Raw genomic sequence first — 8677 nt, 5'->3', positions numbered from 1 at the left:
CTCTCATTTTAAGTCGAAAACTGGTGAAATTTCTACCAATTAGAGGTCTTCAAATTATCTTTCAACGAAAAAAAAATTATTTAAAAATTCGGTAGGACGAGGGAGGTTTGGACCATTTTATAAGGAGTGTGTGAAACGTCACCCAAAATTAAAACTTCCATAACTCTCTTATTTGAAGTCCAAAAGTGGTGAAATTTCTACCAATTGGATGTCTTCAAATTCTCTTTCAACGGAAAAAATCTCATTTAAAATTTTGGTGGAATGAGGGAGTTTTTGTCCAATTTATAAAGAGTGTGCGAAACTTCACCCAAAATTAAAACCTCCATAACTCTCTCATTTTAGGTCCAAAAGTGGAGAAATTTCTACCAATTGGATGTCTTCAAATTCTCTTTCATCGGAAAAAATCTCATTTAAAAATTAGGTGGAATGAGGGAGTTTTCGTCAAATTTATAAAGAGTGTGCGAAACGTCACCCAAAATTAAAACATCCATAACTCTCTTATTTTAGGTCCAAAAGTGGTGAAATATCTACCAATCGGAGGTCTTCGAATTCTCTTTCAGGTGAAAGAAATCTCGTTTCAAAATTCGTTGGGGTGAGAGAGTTGTAGTCCGTTTTGTAAAGAGTGTGCGAAACGTCACCCAAAATTAAAACCACCATAAGTCTCTCATTTTAAGTCGAAAACTGGTGAAATTTCTACCAATTAGAGGTCTTCAAATTATCTTTCAACGAAAAAAAAATCATTTAAAAATTCGGTAGGACGAGAGAGGTTTGGACCATTTTATAAGGAGTGTGTGAAACGTCAGCCAAAATTAAAACTTCCATAACTCTCTTATTTGAAGTCCAAAAGTGGTGAAATTTCTACCAATTGGATGTCTTCAACTTCTCTTTCAACGGAAAAAATCTCATTTAAAAATTAGGTGGAATGAGGGAGTTTTTGTCCAATTTATAAAGAGTGTGCGAAACTTCACGCAAAATTAAAACCTCCATAACTCTCTCATTTTAGCTCCAAAAGTGGTGAAATTTCTACCAATTGGATATCTTCAAATTCTCTTTCATCGGAAAAAATGTCATTTAAAAATTAGGTGGAATGAGGGAGTTTTCGTCAAATTTATAAAGAGTGTGCGAAACGTCACCCAAAATTAAAACCTCCATAACTCTCTTATTTTAGGTCCAAAAGTGGTGAAATATCTACCAATCGGAGGTCTTTGAATTCTCTTTCAGGTGAAAGAAATCTCGTTTCAAAATTCGTTGGGGTGAGAGAGTTGTAGTCCGTTTTCTAAAGAGTGTGCGAAACGTCACCCAAAATTAAAACCACCATAAGTCTCTCATTTTAAGTCGAAAACTGGTGACATTTCTACCAATTAGAGGTCTTCAAATTATCTTTCAACGAAAAAAATATCATTTAAAAATTCGGTAGGACGAGGGAGGTTTGGACCATTTTATAAGGAGTGTGTGAAACGTCACCCAAAATTAAAACTTCCATAACTCTCTTATTTGAAGTCCAAAAGTGGTGAAATTTCTACCAATTGGATGTCTTCACCTTCTCTTTCAACGGAAAAAATCTCATTTAAAAATTAGGTGGAATGAGCGAGTTTTTGTCCAATTTATAAAGAGTGTGCGAAACTTCACACAAAATTAAAACCTCCATAACTCTCTCGTTTTAGGTCCAAAAGTGTTGAAATTTCTACCAATTGGATTTCTTCAAATTCTCTTTCATCGGAAAAAATCTCATTTAAAAATTAGGTGGAATGAGGGAGTTTTCGTTCAATTTATAAAGAGTGTGCGACACGTCACCCAAAATTAAAACCTCCATAACTCTCTTATTTTAGGTCCAAAAGTGGTGAAATATCTACCAATCGGAGGTCTTCGAATTCTCTTTCAGGTGAAAGAAATCTCGTTTCAAAATTCGTTGGTGTGAGAGAGTTGTAGTCCGTTTTCTAAAGAGTGTGTGAAACGTCACCCAAAATTAAAACCACCATAAGTCTCTCATTTTAAGTCGAAAACTGGTGACATTTCCACCAATTAGAGGTCTTCAAATTATCTTTCAACGAAAAAAATATCATTTAAAAATTCGGTAGGACGATGGAGGTTTGGACCATTTTATAAGGAGTGTGTGAAACGTCACCCAAAATTAAAACTTCCATAACTCTCTTATTTGATGTCCAAAAGTGGTGAAATTTCTACCAATTGGATGTCTTCAAATTCTCTTTCAACGGAAAAAATCTCATTTAAAAATTAGGTGGAATGGGGGAGTTTTTGTCAAATTTATAAAGAGTGTGCGAAACTTCACCCAAAATTAAAACCTCCATAACTCTCTCATTTTAGGACCAAAAGTGGAGAAATTTCTACCAATTGGATGTCTTCAAATTCTCTTTCATCGGAAAAAATCTCATTTAAAAATTAGGTGGAATGAGGGAGTTTTCGTCAAATTTATAAAGAGTGCGAAACGTCACCCAAAATTAAAACATCCATAACTCTCTTATTTTAGGTCCAAAAGTGGTGAAATATCTACCAATCGGAGGTCTTCGAATTCTCTTTCAGGTGAAAGAAATCTCGTTTCAAAATTCGTTGGGGTGAGAGAGTTGTAGTCCGTTTTCTAAAGAGTGTGCGAAACGTCACCCAAAATTAAAACCACCATAACTCTCTCATTTTAAGTCGAAAACTGGTGAAATTTCTACCAATTAGAGGTCTTCAAATTATCTTTCAACGAAAAAAAAATCATTTAAAAATTCGGTAGGACGAGGGAGGTTTGGACCATTTTATAAGGAGTGTGTGAAACGTCACCCAAAATTAAAACTTCCATAACTCTCTTATTTGAAGTCCAAAAGTGGTGAAATTTCTACCAATTGGATGTCTTCAAATTCTCTTTCAACGGAAAAAATCTCATTTAAAATTTTGGTGGAATGAGGGAGTTTTTGTCCAATTTATAAAGAGTGTGCGAAACTTCACCCAAAATTAAAACCTCCATAACTCTCTCATTTTAGGTCCAAAAGTGGAGAAATTTCTACCAATTGGATGTCTTCAAATTCTCTTTCATCGGAAAAAATCTCATTTAAAAATTAGGTGGAATGAGGGAGTTTTCGTCAAATTTATAAAGAGTGTGCGAAACGTCACCCAAAATTAAAACATCCATAACTCTCTTATTTTAGGTCCAAAAGTGGTGAAATATCTACCAATCGGAGGTCTTCGAATTCTCTTTCAGGTGAAAGAAATCTCGTTTCAAAATTCGTTGGCGTGAGAGAGTTGTAGTCCGTTTTCTAAAGAGTGTGCGAAACGTCACCCAAAATTAAAACCACCATAAGTCTCTCATTTTAAGTCGAAAACTGGTGAAATTTCTACCAATTAGAGGTCTTCAAATTATCTTTCAACGAAAAAAAAATCATTTAAAAATTCGGTAGGACGAGGGAGGTTTGGACCATTTTATAAGGAGTGTGTGAAACGTCACCCAAAATTAAAACTTCCATAACTCTCTTATTTGAAGTCCAAAAGTGGTGAAATTTCTACCAATTGGATGTCTTCAACTTCTCTTTCAACGGAAAAAATCTCATTTAAAAATTAGGTGGAATGAGGGAGTTTTTGTCCAATTTATAAAGAGTGTGCGAAACTTCACGCAAAATTAAAACCTCCATAACTCTCTCATTTTAGCTCCAAAAGTGGTGAAATTTCTACCAATTGGATATCTTCAAATTCTCTTTCATCGGAAAAAATCTCATTTAAAAATTAGGTGGAATGAGGGAGTTTTCGTCAAATTTATAAAGAGTGTGCGAAACGTCACCCAAAATTAAAACATCCATAACTCTCTTATTTTAGGTCCAAAAGTGGTGAAATATCTACCAATCGGAGGTCTTCGAATTCTCTTTCAGGTGAAAGAAATCTCGTTTCAAAATTCGTTGGGGTGAGAGAGTTGTAGTCCGTTTTGTAAAGAGTGTGCGAAACGTCACCCAAAATTAAAACCACCATAAGTCTCTCATTTTAAGTCGAAAACTGGTGAAATTTCTACCAATTAGAGGTCTTCAAATTATCTTTCAACGAAAAAAATATCATTTAAAAATTCGGTAGGACGAGGGAGGTTTGGACCATTTTATAAGGAGTGTGTGAAACGTCACCCAAAATTAAAACTTCCATAACTCTCTTATTTGAAGTCCAAAAGTGGTGAAATTTCTACCAATTGGATGTCTTCACCTTCTCTTTCAACGGAAAAAATCTCATTTAAAAATTAGGTGGAATGAGGGAGTTTTTGTCCAATTTATAAAGAGTGTGCGAAACTTCACACAAAATTAAAACCTCCATAACTCTCTCGTTTTAGGTCCAAAAGTGTTGAAATTTCTACCAATTGGATTTCTTCAAATTCTCTTTCATCGGAAAAAATCTCATTTAAAAATTAGGTGGAATGAGGGAGTTTTCGTTCAATTTATAAAGAGTGTGCGACACGTCACCCAAAATTAAAACCTCCATAACTCTCTTATTTTAGGTCCAAAAGTGGTGAAATATCTACCAATCGGAGGTCTTCGAATTCTCTTTCAGGTGAAAGAAATCTCGTTTCAAAATTCGTTGGTGTGAGAGAGTTGTAGTCCGTTTTCTAAAGAGTGTGTGAAACGTCACCCAAAATTAAAACCACCATAAGTCTCTCATTTTAAGTCGAAAACTGGTGACATTTCCACCAATTAGAGGTCTTAAAATTATCTTTCAACGAAAAAAATATCATTTAAAAATTCGGTAGGACGATGGAGGTTTGGACCATTTTATAAGGAGTGTGTGAAACGTCACCCAAAATTAAAACTTCCATAACTCTCTTATTTGATGTCCAAAAGTGGTGAAATTTCTACCAATTGGATGTCTTCAAATTCTCTTTCAACGGAAAAAATCTCATTTAAAAATTAGGTGGAATGGGGGAGTTTTTGTCAAATTTATAAAGAGTGTGCGAAACTTCACCCAAAATTAAAACCTCCATAACTCTCTCATTTTAGGACCAAAAGTGGAGAAATTTCTACCAATTGGATGTCTTCAAATTCTCTTTCATCGGAAAAAATCTCATTTAAAAATTAGGTGGAATGAGGGTGTTTTCGTCCAATTTATAAAGAGTGTGCGAAACGTCACCCAAAATTAAAACCTCCATAACTCTCTCATTTTAGGTCCAAAAGTGATGAAATATCTACCAATCGGAGGTCTTCGAATTCTCTTTCAGGTGAAAGAAATCTCGTTTCAAAATTCGTTGGTGTGAGAGAGTTGTAGTCCGTTTTCTAAAGAGTGTGCGAAACGTCACCCAAAATTAAAACCACCATAACTCTCTCATTTTAAGTCGAAAACTGGTGAAATTTCTACCAATTAGAGGTCTTCAAATTATCTTTCAACGAAAAAAAAATCATTTAAAAATTCGGTAGGACGAGGGAGGTTTGGACCATTTTATAAGGAGTGTGTGAAACGTCACCCAAAATTAAAACTTCCATAACTCCCTTATTTGAAGTCCAAAAGTGGTGAAATTTCTACCAATTGGATGTCTTCAAATTCTCTTTCAACGGAAAAAATCTCATTTAAAATTTTGGTGGAATGAGGGAGTTTTTGTCCAATTTATAAAGAGTGTGCGAAACTTCACCCAAAATTAAAACCTCCATAACTCTCTCATTTTAGGTCCAAAAGTGGAGAAATTTCTACCAATTGGATGTCTTCAAATTCTCTTTCATCGGAAAAAATCTCATTTAAAAATTAGGTGGAATGAGGGAGTTTTCGTCAAATTTATAAAGAGTGTGCGAAACGTCACCCAAAATTAAAACATCCATAACTCTCTTATTTTAGGTCCAAAAGTGGTGAAATATCTACCAATCGGAGGTCTTCGAATTCTCTTTCAGGTGAAAGAAATCTCGTTTCAAAATTCGTTGGGATGAGAGAGTTGTAGTCCGTTTTCTAAAGAGTGTGCGAAACGTCACCCAAAATTAAAACCACCATAACTCTCTCATTTTAAGTCCAAAACTGGTGAAATTTCTACCAATTAGAGGTCTTCAAATTATCTTTCAACGAAAAAAAAATCATTTAAAAATTCGGTAGGACGAGGGAGGTTTGGACCATTTTATAAGGAGTGTGTGAAACGTCACCCAAAATTAAAACTTCCATAACTCTCTTATTTCAAGTCCAAAAGTGGTGAAATTTCTACCAATTGGATGTCTTCAAATTCTCTTTCAACGGAAAAAATCTCATTTAAAATTTTGGTGGAATGAGGGAGTTTTTGTCCAATTTATAAAGAGTGTGCGAAACTTCACCCAAAATTAAAACCTCCATAACTCTCTCATTTTAGGTCCAAAAGTGGAGAAATTTCTACCAATTGGATGTCTTCAAATTCTCTTTCATCGGAAAAAATCTCATTTAAAAATTAGGTGGAATGAGGGAGTTTTCGTCAAATTTATAAAGAGTGTGCGAAACGTCACCCAAAATTAAAACATCCATAACTCTCTTATTTTAGGTCCAAAAGTGGTGAAATATCTACCAATCGGAGGTCTTCGAATTCTCTTTCAGGTAAAACAAATCTCGTTTCAAAATTCGTTGGGGTGAGAGAGTTGTAGTCCGTTTTGTAAAGAGTGTGCGAAACGTCACCCAAAATTAAAACCACCATAAGTCTCTCATTTTAAGTCGAAAACTGGTGAAATTTCTACCAATTAGAGGTCTTCAAATTATCTTTCAACGAAAAAAAAATCATTTAAAAATTCGGTAGGACGAGGGAGGTTTGGACCATTTTATAAGGAGTGTGTGAAACGTCACCCAAAATTAAAACTTCCATAACTCTCTTATTTGAAGTCCAAAAGTGGTGAAATTTCTACCAATTGGATGTCTTCAACTTCTCTTTCAACGGAAAAAATCTCATTTAAAAATTAGGTGGAATGAGGGAGTTTTTGTCCAATTTATAAAGAGTGTGCGAAACTTCACGCAAAATTAAAACCTCCATAACTCTCTCATTTTAGCTCCAAAAGTGGTGAAATTTCTACCAATTGGATATCTTCAAATTCTCTTTCATCGGAAAAAATCTCATTTAAAAATTAGGTGGAATGAGGGAGTTTTCGTTCAATTTATAAAGAGTGTGCGAAACGTCACCCAAAATTAAAACCTCCATAACTCTCTTATTTTAGGTCCAAAAGTGGTGAAATATCTACCAATCGGAGGTCTTCGAATTCTCTTTCAGGTGAAAGAAATCTCGTTTCAAAATTCGTTGGTGTGAGAGAGTTGTAGTCCGTTTTCTAAAGAGTGTGCGAAACGTCACCCAAAATTAAAACCACCATAACTCTCTCATTTTAAGTCGAAAACTGGTGAAATTTCTACCAATTAGAGGTCTTCAAATTATCTTTCAACGAAAAAAAAATCATTTAAAAATTCGGTAGGACGAGGGAGGTTTGGACCATTTTATAAGGAGTGTGTGAAACGTCACCCAAAATTAAAACTTCCATAACTCTCTTATTTGAAGTCCAAAAGTGGTGAAATTCCTACCAATTGGATGTCTTCAAATTCTCTTTCAACGGAAAAAATCTCATTTAAAATTTTGGTGGAATGAGGGAGTTTTTGTCCAATTTATAAAGAGTGTGCGAAACTTCACCCAAAATTAAAACCTCCATAACTCTCTCATTTTAGGTCCAAAAGTGGAGAAATTTCTACCAATTGGATGTCTTCAAATTCTCTTTCATCGGAAAAAATCTCATTTAAAAATTAGGTGGAATGAGGGAGTTTTCGTCAAATTTATAAAGAGTGTGCGAAACGTCACCCAAAATTAAAACATCCATAACTCTCTTATTTTAGGTCCAAAAGTGGTGAAATATCTACCAATCGGAGGTCTTCGAATTCTCTTTCAGGTGAAAGAAATCTCGTTTCAAAATTCGTTGGGGTGAGAGAGTTGTAGTCCGTTTTCTAAAGAGTGTGCGAAACGTCACCCAAAATTAAAACCACCATAACTCTCTCATTTTAAGTCGAAAACTGGTGAAATTTCTTCCAATTAGAGGTCTTCAAATTATCTTTCAACGAAAAAAAAATCATTTAAAAATTCGGTAGGACGAGGGAGGTTTGGACCATTTTATAAGGAGTGTGTGAAACGTCACCCAAAATTAAAACTTCCATAACTCTCTTATTTGAAGTCCAAAAGTGGTGAAATTTCTACCAATTGGATGTCTTCAAATTCTCTTTCAACGGAAAAAATCTCATTTAAAATTTTGGTGGAATGAGGGAGTTTTTGTCCAATTTATAAAGAGTGTGCGAAACTTCACCCAAAATTAAAACCTCCATAACTCTCTCATTTTAGGTCCAAAAGTGGAGAAATTTCTACCAATTGGATGTCTTCAAATTCTCTTTCATCGGAAAAAATCTCATTTAAAAATTAGGTGGAATGAGGGAGTTTTCGTCAAATTTATAAAGAGTGTGCGAAACGTCACCCAAAATTAAAACATCCATAACTCTCTTATTTTAGGTCCAAAAGTGGTGAAATATCTACCAATCGGAGGTCTTCGAATTCTCTTTCAGGTGAAAGAAATCTCGTTTCAAAATTCGTTGGGGTGAGAGAGTTGTAGTCCGTTTTGTAAAGAGTGTGCGAAACGTCACCCAAAATTAAAACCACCATAAGTCTCTCATTTTAAGTCGAAAACTGGTGAAATTTCTACCAATTAGAGGTCTTCAAATTATCTTTCAACGAAAAAAAAATCATTTAAAA

This window comes from Tasmannia lanceolata, unplaced genomic scaffold (genome assembly GCF_043159265.1).
Source record: "Tasmannia lanceolata isolate RefF3 unplaced genomic scaffold, GAP_Taslan_0.1 ptg000021l, whole genome shotgun sequence".
Taxonomy (NCBI): domain Eukaryota; kingdom Viridiplantae; phylum Streptophyta; class Magnoliopsida; order Canellales; family Winteraceae; genus Tasmannia; species Tasmannia lanceolata.
The sequence above is the reverse complement of the archived record's forward strand: the minus strand, read 5'-3'. Positions refer to the sequence as shown.